Source organism: Bactrocera oleae, chromosome 6 (genome assembly GCF_042242935.1).
Source record: "Bactrocera oleae isolate idBacOlea1 chromosome 6, idBacOlea1, whole genome shotgun sequence".
In the NCBI taxonomy this organism is placed as follows: Eukaryota; Metazoa; Arthropoda; class Insecta; order Diptera; family Tephritidae; genus Bactrocera; species Bactrocera oleae.
This window is the reverse complement of record NC_091540.1, coordinates 4,062,179-4,076,992: the sequence shown is the minus strand read 5'-3', so window position 1 is coordinate 4,076,992 and position 14,814 is coordinate 4,062,179. Positions and strand designations below refer to the sequence as shown.

The 14,814-nt window shown below is 35.7% G+C and overlaps 1 protein-coding gene across 2 annotated transcripts in view; it reads left to right on the top strand.

The window, feature by feature from the left end:
• Nucleotides 1-14,814, top strand: part of bbg (big bang) — a 277,715-nt gene that overhangs the window by 74,687 nt on the left and 188,214 nt on the right. The gene's annotated exons all lie outside the window — the stretch shown is intronic.

The following is a 14,814-nucleotide window of genomic DNA, read 5'->3' as shown; positions in this document are numbered from 1 at the left end:
GGATCAGTGGATTTTATGGCTTTTTTCTATAATTATTTGCTTTCTTAACTCCTTCTTACCATTCTCCTTCTCTACTACAGTAAAAATGTTCCTGGAAAATATATATGCTTGCGTTGTTGAGGTTAATTAACTGTAAACTGTTGCAATATGTTATGTGTTTTCAAGTAGCAGTGAGAACAAAAAATGGTAACAGGGGAGCACTTACTTACAAACAGACTTATATCCAGCACTAATATTTACAAAGTAGTTTAAAGTGGTGCAAAAAGCGCACCGTGTTAATTGTAAGTCCATGGTATTATGTAATTACTACTAATGACATACATACATATTTATACTTAGCGCAGTTGTTGCTGCGGGCTTGTTTGCTTTTTTTATTAATCTTGTTGCCAGCATACTTTAGCAAATTAACAGTTTCTTTGTGGCCAAGTGCAATGTCAGCCCACCTTTGACTCTCTTTTCCTCTTTTGCGCTCACACACTTGCTGTTAATTCTGATCTTCTTGGTATGCGCTGCGAGCATTTGGAAGCCACTGCGCTTACATACAACATTGTCGTCATATTATTTGTGCTTTTGGTATGCGCAGAACTTCCGCTTTCCAACAATTTATTTGTATTAATTAGTGCTGAGAAAAAAGTTGTATTATCGATAGGTAATGTATCGAGTAAATATTCAGTGGGTAGGATGATTATATGAGTGAAGTGGTTCCTATTGATTGCTACATATTTGTTGAATAATCGATAAATTTACACATAAATCGATTGGTCGATAAATAATGTTTCGAATAGTTATCGATTTCTGTATATTTTCAATACTATTAAGTAGTTAGCACAACTGCATGGTTAGAGTGGTGTATCTTTGACAAACCAGCGATGAGTTTATAAAAAATTTATTAAATAAATATCGATATCTGAATTTTCAACACTTTTAGGTGGTTGCCATACATATGTGAGTAAAAAACATAATTGTTGTAGCATTTTCGCTGAAAATTCGATTTGTTTGTTAATAATTTTTTGTGAAAATATCGATTTTTATATTTTTTAGGTGGTATTAGGTGGTTAGAACAACCGTTTGAATAAAGTGTTATATATATTTGTAGTTGGGCATTTGTTGAATAATCGATAAATTTATAAATAAACATTATTGATTTCGCCATTTTTTCATTTTATTAGGTAGTTGAAATAATTATACGGATAAAATACTTTTTCACGTAATGTATTGAGCAAATATGGATTTCTGTATTTTTTAGATATTATTAGGTGGTTAGAATAATTGTATGAGTTAAGTGGCATGTAGTTTTTTGGTGTGTACTTTTTAATAATCGATAAATTTATAAATAATTCGACACGCCGATGATTAATGTATGGAATAAATAACGATTTCAGTATTTTTTAATTATTTAGATTTAGATTGGAATTTTGATACGTGTAAAAAATCATATTCATCGCAGATTTTTTGTTGAAAATTCGAAAAGTGTATTAGTAAAGTATTTAACAAATATCGATTTCTATATATTTAAAGTATTATTAGAAGTTTAGAATAATTACATGAAAAAAGTGACTGATGTTTGTTGCTGAATATGCGTTGATTAATCGATAACTCGATAAATATTGTTTTAATAATTTATCGATTTTGATATTTGATAACATATTTTGGTTGGTTAGCTGTTTGCATAATTTTTGTTGTTGCTTAAAAATTATTGATTAATCGCAAGTAAATTATCGATTAAATATCTTTATTATAATAAAGCTAACTGTTATCGATTTTTTTACTAAATATGCTATCACAAGTATATATAGGTTATTCTAAGTATGTCACCATTAGTAAATATTTAATGTCGCCACTCGCTATGTGCACAGTTAAACTTTCTACAAATCTTAGCTGCCTGCAGCTTCTTCTCACCATCCTTTAACAAATACTCATTAGTCTTTTAGCTTTTTCCAATTCTAAGAATTCTACAAATATCTCAACCAAATGTCTGTCAATTGTTTATAAAAACATTGACATTGCTGGCGCGCACCGTTAATCGACACCAGCTCCCTCAAGCTAGCTGTTTTCTAGCCCTTTTCTCGGTAAGTAATTTTGCTCCCTTTGATTTAAGCAAAATCTGATTATTTCTTTCGCTTTTTGTGTTAATTTGTATGCAGCGTCTGTTTTCTACTCCATCGACTTCATTTTTTTTTTTCATTGCACAAACCTTTTATCTTTCCAACAGTTTTCGCTTGTTGTTGTCGCTCTAGTGTTGTGCTTGTTGCTTTTCTTGTTGTTATTGCAGTTATGTCATTGTCGTGATGTCATTAAAAATGTTTTGTACTCGTACATTTCACTGCCACCAAACAGCTCCCTGTCTTAGACGTACCCCTGCCGCCGTCTGACTCGCTGCTCGCTGTATATACTCGTATTCGTACTCTCGTCGCTATTTGACAGTTTGACGCCATCGCGTTTGACTGTTGCTCTTACTTGCCACGCTTGATGCCAATGTCATTGGCATTGTCATTGTCAGTTTTATTGCTCTTTGTTTTGTACGCTGCCGCATGTCTTTTGCTCCTTAAGCACTTATCGTGCTTACAAAGTGCTCGCCTTGCTGTATTTGCAATTCGCCAAGTTGATTTTAAGCTACTTGACTTTAATGTCACTGTCAGGATTTTCACTGTGTGGTTTTCTTCCACAACTTCTATTCTATTATTATTAGTTTTACCACAACTTCTGTTCGTGTCTGTCTTACTGATTATTTGGTTGCTCGTTTGAATGTCGATTGCTATCAGCGCTTACGAGAAACGAGTAAGAAAAAACAAAAACAAAACGAAACCAAATCGTTGACGTTATCGGCAGTGATTTCGGAACTGTTCTTAAGTTCTGGTAGAAAAACAGTAGTTAGATAAATGGGAGATAAAAGAAATGCGATTTAATTTGGTTGTAACATTTGAAGCGGGGAAATTTTTATAGAAAGAGTGATGGGAAGCCAAATAGACCTTTCTTGTAATATTATTGGAATGAAATCTAAAATGTTTTCGGTATAAAAATTAACCTCCAAACCACCGTGTATATAAGAACGGAACTGAAAATCTCTTTAGCAATGCTCAGCTTGTAAATGAGTTTCGCAAATTGCTGAAGCCTTCACTTGGTTGAGGTTGTATTAAATTTTTATTCAGTTTTTGGACGATATTCTACAATGTCGCAACCAGAACTAATACCTATATCGATACTTTTTAAATAATAATAAATAACAATGCTGAACCATCATATACCTGAAAATAAGGCTTTGATATTTGTTCGATATAAAAATTTAAAAGCCAGATTACTCCTTTCTTAGTTGCCTGAGATATAATGGAAAAATGGAGACGAGCTCGACCGGGTCCTCCTTATGTAAGAAAAAATGTTTTCTACCAAATGAAAACCACGCTAAGGGCGACCATTAAACAATAAAGTTGGAGTGGTTCATTGTAAAATATATGAAGAAGAATCTAGTCTGCGTTTTAAAGGACTCATTAATTTTCTCAAGAGCCTGGTCTGATTTACCTCCTTTTATAATCCAAAGTATTTAGCCTCGAGTTACAATAGATCAAAAATGGATTTCATCATACCCTGTTGAGGGTAAAAAAAGATAGCTCTTAAAGTATTTCTTGGTCATGGGCTTTAATCTTATATCCTTTACGAGCAGTTTAAAAATCTTGCTTTGATTATGGTTAATCATAAAGACTTAATAAATCTTAATATAAGAGAATGTTTGAATAAGGTAGCATAAGATCTTTAAAATGAAGTATAAAGGAGACAGTTAACTTACGCTGTGCCAATTTGAGTCTAATTAGTAATATGAAGTTTAGAAAAATTAAATTTGGCGAAGGCGGAGTATCAACTGCTTTAAAATTCGGGGCGATTGGTTAACATTTCACTACTCTTCATACCCCGCTCTATCTAGCTCTCTGCACTCTCGTGAATTCATGCAAATAATTCCTCATACAGATTCTCAGTATTAAGCAAAACGCAAGCATTCAAACGCTCAACCAACAGTCACAACAATTATTACTTCAGCAAGTAATGTCACTTGGAAACCAATCCCTTCTTTCGCTAAATCCTCACTTTATTTTTTCTACCATTTATTACGCCGTCTGTCATTTGTTGCTAATCTATTGCTGCCACTGACTGTGTTTTTCTAATTTAATTCTACATTTTCAGCTGTTGTTGGTTTTATTGTTGTTGGTGTTACAGCCGCCCTGTTGACGCTTAGCGCTGATATTGATGACATCGTCGCCGATATTTAACAAGCGCGATCGACGTGAATGGGCGACATGTTTTGTTGCATGTTGCATGTTACGAACACCAGTTAACCATGCAGGTAACTAGCTACCAGCAGCTACTAACAGCCACCGGCAGTTACCGCCAGCCAACAACCACCATTAGTAGAGTGTAAAGCATTGCTGTTCAATAAATGCCTCTGTCAGTTGCCAATGTTGTTATCTATTGCCTAAGCTGCGGGTTATTGCTGTGCGTTGTTGTTTTTGTTTTCATCGCTGGTTTCGGTTGTTAGTCAAGTTCAATAGCGAAGAAACAGCCAGCTAAAGTTTACAAAAATTCTATTGGTGTAAATGTATGTACTTAAGGATGCCTTCTCAGTGCAGTGCAGGGTTGTATTTGTTGCCTGGCAAAATATAGTGTCTTCTATAAATTTGGTTTTCACGCTGATACTAGTCGAAGGTTCGAAGACCATATATTCCAAGCACCTTCTGAAATATGTATGTGGGTCTTACAATATTTAAGACCAGTTTAGTCACTCTGGTCACTGTGGAAAGGGTCGCTTCTTGCCTACTAAAGGTGTTCTAATTGAACTCAGCTGCTTGCTGAAAATACTCTTCTTGAGAAGATAGCGGTATGGAATTGAGCACCCTATTGCATATTTTTGATCCAAGTAGTATGAGTTCCAGATTTGATAGTCTGGTTTATAAGGATGTATGACTTTTTGGATCTACCCTAAGCCTATTTTATGATATTCGATGAGTAAAATTAATGCCGTCGAGGCCGTCGACTTTCAACCAAGATGTATTAACTTCTCTCTTTTCTTTTTCTCCACTTTCGGTAGATTCATTCCCGCCTGCTTATAGCGCGGGTGCCTATTTCTATTGTCGTTGCTGTACAATTGCTGCTGCCACTAAAGTTGTTATTGCTTTAGGTACTAATGTTGTTGTTGTTGTCCTTGTGTTTGTTCTGTTGTCTCCAGCTACATTTGAAATGACAGCAATTTTCGTTCAAAAAAGTGCCGCAACGCAGCATGTGGCACGGAGTCGCAGCAACAGCAACAACGACACACGAACATAGAAACACACATTCCAACACATCTTCCGAGAAGCTGCTGCAATCAGCCAGGCTACAATAGCCAGCAGCCTAACAGCCGACAGCCGTTCAGCCACCAGCAAGCGCCGACAACATTTGCCGCCACGATTGCAATGTCAACGCAGCGATACCAGCGAAACTGGCAGGCGAGCAAAGCATTCGCTTTTACTACGAATACTTCGAGCACCCGCAGATATTTCGCTGCCACTTTTTCGCCTCTCTTCTTCTTCGGCTCCTCCGGCTGCAGCAGCGCCATCTTCCTCATCTCATTGCATTTCTAAATAAACCTCCTGCCCTTCATTAGCCAGCCCACGGTTGGGTTCATCTTCATATCTACTGTCGTTCGTCGGCTTACGGCTGGCGGCTGGCGGCGACTTATGGCGTTGCAACGCTTCTGTATGACAATTCGATTGCCACTGGCTGTTGGCTTGCCGCAGGGCAACGCGACAATACTGCAAGATAACTTAAAACAAATACAAAACTGCACCAACTGTCCTTCCCCGTCCGCCCGTCTTGTATTTGTTCTTTGTTGCAACGTTCTAAGTATGTGTTGCCATTGCGACCAGCAGCTGAGGTTAACAACCAACCAACGCTTTTGCGCGTGTTCGTGCCACAATCTTGATATGTTTGTTGCCACTGCCACTGCCATTGCCACGGCTTAAACTGCTTCATTGCCTTTAGTGTGGTTACATGCATAAATTGCAACAAAAACAATCAAGCCTTTGCCGCTGCCATATACGACCTCTTCGTTCTAATGAATGTCGATGGCGAAAGAGCTTCCAGATTTTGAATTCACCTATCCTAGTTGTAGCGAAATGGTAAATACTGTATTTGCTGTTTTCCTTCCTCAGCGGATAGATAGTTTTAAAGCTTAACCCTGTGAAGGGTGAGAAACCTACAATGCTTTTAAAATTATAAAGTGATTTCTAATGAAAATTAAATCAACATACAGTTTCAGTTGGGCTGTTCCCCAGCTAACACTTCTTAGTGCTCCTTCAAGGAAACCAGTTCTGTTCCAAAAGTCAATCCGAGAATTCCACACTAGACTGTTTGCCATGTAAAACATCCGAGCTTCTCGCTTCGTTTACTAGTCTGGGATTGTTAGAGATGCAATATTATAAAGGCCAGATCGTCTAATTTTTTGAAGCTATAGTAATTTAGAAGACCCGATGACTATTGTGAAGCTTAGATTCAGGACAACTATATAAGACTTAGTTTAGAACTATCTCAAACTAAGTTACGACTTAATAGCTTTGATCTGATAATGTGAACTTCTAAAATGTGTCAAAGCTCAATAAAACCTACAAAATCAACTGCTTATAAACTTAAAGCTTTTCTCAAAATCTAAAAGCAGGCTTAACGTGGGTAAAGTATAATATTTGCCTATGAGCTTTCAAAGAAGTTGAGATCATGGGATGACTAATATAATATTTTCACATTTGGAACGATTTTTAATGACTTGGTCAATTAGTTATATAAGGCTCAAGTTAAAGTTTTCTAAAACTAAATTACGTCTTTTTAGCTTATATGTACTGATGTACTTTGCAAAAGCTTTTATTTTCTAAAATTACTCCAAAATGAATTAGTTATATATAAATCCAATGCTAAAAAGCTCAAAGCGCTCACTCAAAATCTTTGAAGGACATGTCCTGTTTCGTTTTCTCAATATCTAAAAGTAATTATGTGTCAAAGATTTCAAAAAGCTTTCAAAAGAGTTGAGATCGCAGTCAGACTCAACTCTTCAAATTTGAAGCGATTTTTAAACAGCTGGTCACTTAAGAGTTAATTTTCGCTGCATTATCATTGCAAATCCCTTGCGGTTGTTGCTTAATTCGCATTAACAGCTAAACGTTTAATTAAAAGCTCATAAGCATAAAACGAAAATTCAGGCTGACTTTGATGAGGCCAAAAAGAAAACCAGGAAAATAAAAACCAAAGTAAACAAATGCCCGTAGAAAAACTGTAAAAAGGCAGAACTCATGAAACATAGCATACAAAATGCAAACAACAACAAAAACAAAACCAAGACTTAGCTTGCTATAAAGCAATATACAAAAACAATAAAGCGAAAAAATTCACAACAAAAACACACAGTACAACTAACGAACTACAACATCAAAGCAAATATAAAACGAAATTCCACACAAACAACAATTAAGGAAAAAGCACAACATTGCTATAATCATTATTGTTGTTGCTTTTTGCATTTCCCCGCAGCCAACTACCAATAATGCCAAGTGCTGCAAGTACCATACTATTTGCGGCCACGCTGCTTAGTCGGTGGCAATTACTGAGCTGAGCGTTTGCTTAAACACAGCTGTAAAACGCTTGTTAGCCTAGCAATAAGCCAATTTCATACACATATACATACATACATAACATATTTATCCAACATAAGCTCGTAATGTGTCACTGGACCACCGCTGTGGTGAACTTTAGTAGGTCGCGCCAGCGTAGATAATCCTAATTGTACGAAGTAGAGTGCAATTTTTATGTTTGATCATCAATAATTGAGTACATATTATTTACAATGTTTCCGTTATATTTATGCGGAGAGATTTGTTATCAATATATGGTATGTATGCCATTTTTGTTGTAATCATGTAATGAGTTCGTGTTTAACTGTTGACTCTTCTAATGTTCGGAATTTAATAGCGTTCAAATTGGTTAATTTGCTGTGCTATGAAGATTGGGTGCTGAGATAACATATGAGCGGAATTATCTGCAATTTCTTGGTTCTAGGTCAAGGGATGATCGTCTTGCATGTTTTCCCTGTCTGGTAGTCGGTTTTCAAAAAGTAAAACGGTTTAACCGGCCTTACACCCTTTTCTGGTAGTTTCTGGTTGGTTACGTAGACTTTAGTCGTGAGCACTGTTTTCTTTGATGCAAACTGCTCTGTCTGTTTTAATTAGCTCCGTAAGCGGAGAGCTAATGTCCTCCTTGATCTTTGTTATTGTATGCCTGTAATCAAAATTTTGAGTTTTGTACAGTACTTGACGTAAATTGATTCTATCAGATGACTTTACAGTCTTCTCGTAGAGATTATCGGCATGAAGATGGAGAAGGAGACTTTATGTCTATTTTTATAATTTATGAAAAGATAAACATCTACCATATATACGCACTGCACCGCGGTTAAAATTTAACGGCATCGGTTAATCGACAAAAATTTTGGACTCCCGAAGATACATAAAGATTTATGTGTTATATGTATATTATAGTATATAGTTATATATTGAGGACCTTCAATCTTTTAAAATTATTTCTGATATAAAAAAGTTTTATTTTTAAGCCCAAATTTTAATCTAAAAAAAAAAATATTTTCAGTCCCGAAAATTTTTTCGGGATCTCGAAGTTACTTACAGTAAAAATAATTTTAAACGTAAATTTTTTTCTTTAATATCTATATGGTGAAGCCAGTTTTTACTATTTTGTTTGCATGCAAGTCGTACATGTATCAGATACTAACATACTTGTATGTACATACTACGTCCATACATTTTTAGGTACATACTTACATATGTATATTTTCAGGTATTTCACCATATTTTCATTGCAGATATCAAACGTTTTATAAAATATCGTCTATAAATTATGCGATAAACATTATTTCATGTTTATTTTGTCGAAAAAACATTTTATTATTGTCAATCCCGAAAATTTTCGGGATCCCGAGAGTGAAAAAATATTAAAAAGCAAATATAAACTGAAATTGTGTGATGTTATTATAATTATGTAATGTTTTCTTCATCGAAATGGGTATTTAAAGTTGCCAGTCCCGAAAATATTCGAAATCTCGAAAGTGAAAAATTAAAAAAAGTAAGTAAAAATCAAAAATATTTAGTATTAATGTAATTTTATGGTTGTTCTTCTTGCTTTACATACTCCGGGACTAAAGTAAAGTTTGGAAATATTAAATCCGTGCATTTCAAAAATACACTAAATAATACATACTCGTATGTATAAATGTATAATATACCATGGCCCCGCATGCTTATTTTTGTAAATCCCTATTATTGTAGCTATATTAAGAAAATTAATTAAAATACGGCAGAGGCTCACGCAGCATGCTGCAATTCCATTACTGCAACAAAAAAGTAATCCTCCGCTCGTACAAAGCGTTTTCATAAATTAAAACATACACAGTTGTTGTTATTAATAAGCATATCAAGGCGATATTGAAATGAAATACAGGTAATAAATTTGTGAAATGCGCAACGTAGTAGGCAAATGAGACTTGAGCCAGCGCAGCGGGTAGCCGCGAAGCACCCACAGCGGTCGCATGCAACCGATTAAAAAGGGGAGCCGAACTAAAAAGTTGAAAAAAGAATAGTTGCAAAAGCAGGCGACACGCATGCGCATAACGCGCCTAAAGCTTTGGCTTCGCACAACTCCCTCAGCGCTTAAGACTCAATTTGGTCGCTCAAAGAAGCCGGCCGGCGGAATCGCTTTGACTGCACATTTTTGGACATTTATGCACAAATGTTGCCAACATGTGTTTTTTTGTTGCAAGCACACATTGTATTTGTATTTGCACAATTGACGCTGAAAGCATTTGTACGCCTGCTGCAGTTAGCTGTTTTGGCTTTGACAAGGCAGCGGCGGCTTATCGCTTCAGTTATCGACCATTTTTGGCTAACAAAAACAATAACAACAACTAATGCGTTTTTGTTGCATGAATGCATGGCGACGAGTTCAAAAGGTCGAACCGGACCTGCTCTTGCATCTTAGTGACTTGAGGCAACTAGCACGCTAAGGGCGTGTTGTTTGAGGCAAGCAATAAGGACGCTTTTCGTCATGCAGCTGACTGGTTGGAGGTGCAACAACACATACTTATATATTTACTAGCTATGTATTATGTGCATATTTGTAGACTGTTGTATTCTGCTTATATCTATTTACTCATATTGTTGTTTTCCGGTTTCTGCTACTTCTTGCCGTTGTTTGTTGTCTTTATTGCGAAATGACAGGAGCCACAGCAGCCAACTAAACAACAATGAAAGCAACTTCGGCAAGCAAACAAACAAGCAGCTAAGCAAATACACAAATTAATAGCAAGCAGCAACAACAACGGCAAGAACAACCAATATAAGCCACCACAGCGCAGCAAAGGGCCACTGTTCGCCGGTATTCTTGAGCTCAAGACACTTTGCTTTGAAATCGTTTTAGGAAAAAAGCACCGAGCTCCACCGCATTTGTTTGCTTTTGAGCTTTTGTTCTGCTTTTGTTTGGTTTGCTTGGCTGCTTTGTTTGTATTTCAAGCCTTTGCTGTTGTTGTTTTTTTCGTGCCCTAATCGCATGTCGCCGCTATTTCTGTTTGTTATGTTAAATCCTGTGTGGCAAGACTATTAAAGGTTTCGAAAACGTTTTAAAAACGGACAACAAAGCCAAACACGCCTAGTAATCGAGCATTAAACGTATATAAGAAAGCAATAAAAAGTGCAATAAAAACAACAATTGCAGTAGGATAAGCCAGAAAAATTTACCACAATCGACTTTAATGCGATTTTTATACAAAGTTGTGCTTGTAATCTTGTACTTAGGATATGAAAACTGGTTTCACAGGTTCCTTGGAAGTTAACTATAATCCAATTTAGCGATTCTACTTAAAACTTTCTCAATTTATATAAATATAGTTTGAGTCTAGCTGAATTAACTGAACTCTGAAACTAACAGTTCTCGTATTCTAAGTATGCAGTTTGGAAATGTGATGAGAAGAGCTCTACAAAATCAAATTAGAAATATCAAAACCTTTATAATTTGATTTGAGCTCTTAAATCTCATGCATAAAAGTTGAGCTTTAGTTTAGATTCTCTTGTTTTTATGCAATAAATGAGCTCTTCAAATCGAGTGGAGTATTTGAAAGCTGTGCATTTTTTTAGACATGACGATCAACGTTTCCTTTCAAGCTAAGAACCCTACCTTTAAGTTAGTTCCCAGAAATACGTAAAGCTTTCTGTTTTAATACCAGTTTTCTGAGGCTAAGAATGTTGAATATTTAGTTTCACCTCTTTCGGGTTTCGTGTTGTTAAGAAACATCATTTTGAACGAGCCGATATGATCGCATTTCAGGCCAAATTTAACTGACTGTTTCCATTATGAATTGATCTACAGCTAGATTATTTGAAAACCCTCAGATTAAAGAGCGCAAAAGAGTCAGTTTGTTACTTCTCACTAGCAGAAGGATTTTCACCTATTTCACTTAGGTCTTACAGTTCAAAATGTTCGATTCCGTTTTCACTCCGTCTTCAATCCGACTTTTTTTCATTTCGGAGAAGTTTTGAATTATTAATATGTGGCTCATATAGTTGTAGATTTTATATTGCCTCCTGTTTATATAATTGGTTGAGCTTAATGGAAGAATGATCTTCAACAATTTTGGCTTCAATCACTGTCAAATTTTAACAACAACAACAATAAAATTCGCAAATAAGTCTCAGCCAAGCAGTGCGTTTAAAAATACCTTTGCTTAAAACTACTTGGGTGGACTCTCTAATAAATCATTAGACGCTTATAAACACCAAAACGGTAACTGCACAGTCTTTAGTCTTTTGATTAAGCTATTCTTCGTGCCGCTTTTTTATGTTTGAACGTATTACTTTATATTCACTTTGCAAATTTTGAGATTTCTAAATTAGATGCGCATATAAATCATAAATCTGAAATTGAGTGGCTTGCATGATGCTTTATAGAAAGAGTACGCCCATATCTTCTTCTTAATTTTCTTTGCTTAATCAACAACTCATCAGCTCTGTGGCCTACCGAACTTGATTTTCTACCTGCACTAGGATCACACACGTTGTTTTGCACTAGTAAATTTGAGTTCGTATATTAAACATAAATAGAGCTTTTAGTTTTTTTTTTTACTTCCGGTGTTGACTGTGTAAGGCATTCGATAAAGAAGGAGAAAATAAAAAGCATAAACTAACATTTCTGCATAGAAAGGGGTGAGAAGAGGCTTGAAACCGCTTTAGTAACGGATAGTTCATATTTTAACCTATAGGAAAGTGAATAGCTATAGTTTGGGTATTTCCTTACATTCATTATGAAATTAAAATTCCGTCCTGATCTCCCGGTATTACTGAACAAAGCAGCAAATAAAAGACTTAAGCAACGAACTTCGAACCTTTTATAGTATTGAAGTGAAGAATATTTTAGTTTTTGTTTTAACTAAGTTAAGTAATTGTTGATTAAATAAAATTTTAATTTTTTTTTCAAATTAATTATGTAATTTTTCAGTTTTTTAATTTTTTTAGTATTTTTTAGAATTTCTATTCCTAGGTATACTTGCATATTTCTACCCTGAAACTGTTTTCTTACGCTATCCATACATATATTGTACATATATATATTGCTCAGTCGCAGTCAAAGTTAATATGTAACAGTCGTTACCTGAGCCGATACGACAAGCCCTTTGCTATTTACGGCTATTCGCCACGCAGAAAGCCAACTCTTATTGGTGGCAAATAAAAGCAAAAGCAAAAAATTGGTTTTATATTTGCAGTGTGACAATGGCAAACTGCTTCCATTAAATATTTTTTATGACTTTTGCAACAGTTTTGTCTTGCAACATCAGCAACAACAGTCTGCAGAGCAGAAAAAGGTGTTGTTTTCTAAGAAAAATGGCGCCAATATCATCAAGAATGAATGAAGCTGCTGAGCAAGCGATCACTGTGTGAAGGAGTGAACACTTTAAAAATTTATTTGTTTGTTATATTGTTGTTTTTGTAGAAAAACCTAAAAATGCTCCATTACATATTTATATATTTAGTTGATGGAATATGAATGAATCACTGATCACATTTCAACTCCATAGTTTCGACCAGCTCTAGTTATATTTCAGTTTAAATTTCGATTTTAATGGGGTAAAATTTTTCATTCATGCCTCTGCGCCCTAAAGTGTGCTATGGTTCTTATATTTGTTTTGATAAAAAAGTTCAAGAGCTTAATAGGTTTGCAATATGTTGAGCTAGACATGACAACAATGAGTACTCTCACTTGGAGTTCAACTCAAACCTTTATGTCTAGGTATGAAAGCTCTTAGAAAAGCTTTCATAACAAAAAAGCTCTTAAAGCACTTTCATAACAAAATTTAAAATCTCAAAAGCTTTACTAGACACCTCAATGGTGCGTACAGCGACTTGCAGTTCATCCCTAAGTTTAATGTCTTACTATGAAAGCTCTTAAAAAAGCTTTCACAGCAAAATTCAAAAGCTCAATTTTGAAATAATGTGGTTTGTTTATATAAATGAACGGTAGTAAAGCATTGAAAGTTCGGCAGAACCACCTCTGGAACAATAGGTTAAACATGTTGACCTCAAATTCTGAAATTCAGAAGCAATATAAAGCCGCTGCTATAAGCAAAGGACAAGCATATGTAAGAACTATTTCCTGTTTCCACTTCCTATATATGTACGAGTATATTAAAGGTTCGGACGGAAGAAGAAGCAGAAGAGCAATGCAGAGACTCGTGCAGACAAGCAAAAAATCATAAATATTCCTAATACGGCAGGCGCAGCTATTGAAACGATTACTTTTCAATAACGAAGCAAATGCAAGCAGTAAAGAATCAGCAACAACAAAAACACACGGGAATAATAAAGAAGGTGCGCATGCGCGCGAAAATTTATGCCAAATGCAGCCGGCGAGCAGCAGCGGATGCTGTGCTATGCCACCGACTAGTGCCTTGAGTGGCATACTAACAAAAAAAAAAATAAAATCTTGTTGTTGTTGCTATTATTATTATTATTATTAGTTGACTTTTTGTTTTAGGATTTCACCAACATAAAAGCCATTAAGATAACAATTTTATAGGATTTCATGAGGGCAATATTGCAGAGGCCGCTGCATTGTTGTTGTTGTTGTGGCACACAAAGGGCTGCCAAGCGTTGCTACGTGCAATGCGCTTGCGCTCTCCGGTGGCATGCTCGGCTGCTGTGCGCACGCGCATTCAAGATGCGCCAAAATGTCATTGACTAGCTGAGCGACGGCAAAAGTGTGCAGACAATATTGCTGAAATGAGGCAAAAAACACAACTGCAACAACAACAACGCAAAATAATAATAATGCTTACTTGCAACAGGTTGTTGCACGGCCCTGCCCTGTTGCGTCTGCGGCTGCTGTGCCAACAATATTTGGCTTTGTAGCTGCTAATGTTGTTGTTTGTTGTTTATGTTGCTGCAACAGCAGACAGCGGCTGCATATTGGCTTATTAAACGGCATTGCTATTGCTTTCTTCAGACTAATATACCAGCGTGTATTCCTCTTATTGTTATCATTGCGGCTTGCTGCGTTTGCTATTGTGTTGTTGTGCTGTGCAATTGTAGTTGTTGTTATTTTTTCGCTATTGTTGTGCATTGCCAATAAATGGCGATATATTTTGTTGATTTTATAAAGCCAATTCACTCGCTGATAGGACTTTTATTTAACTTCTTTGTTTCTTTTGCCTTTTCTTCTTCTGCTTTATGTTCTTACTTGTTGTTTGTTGTA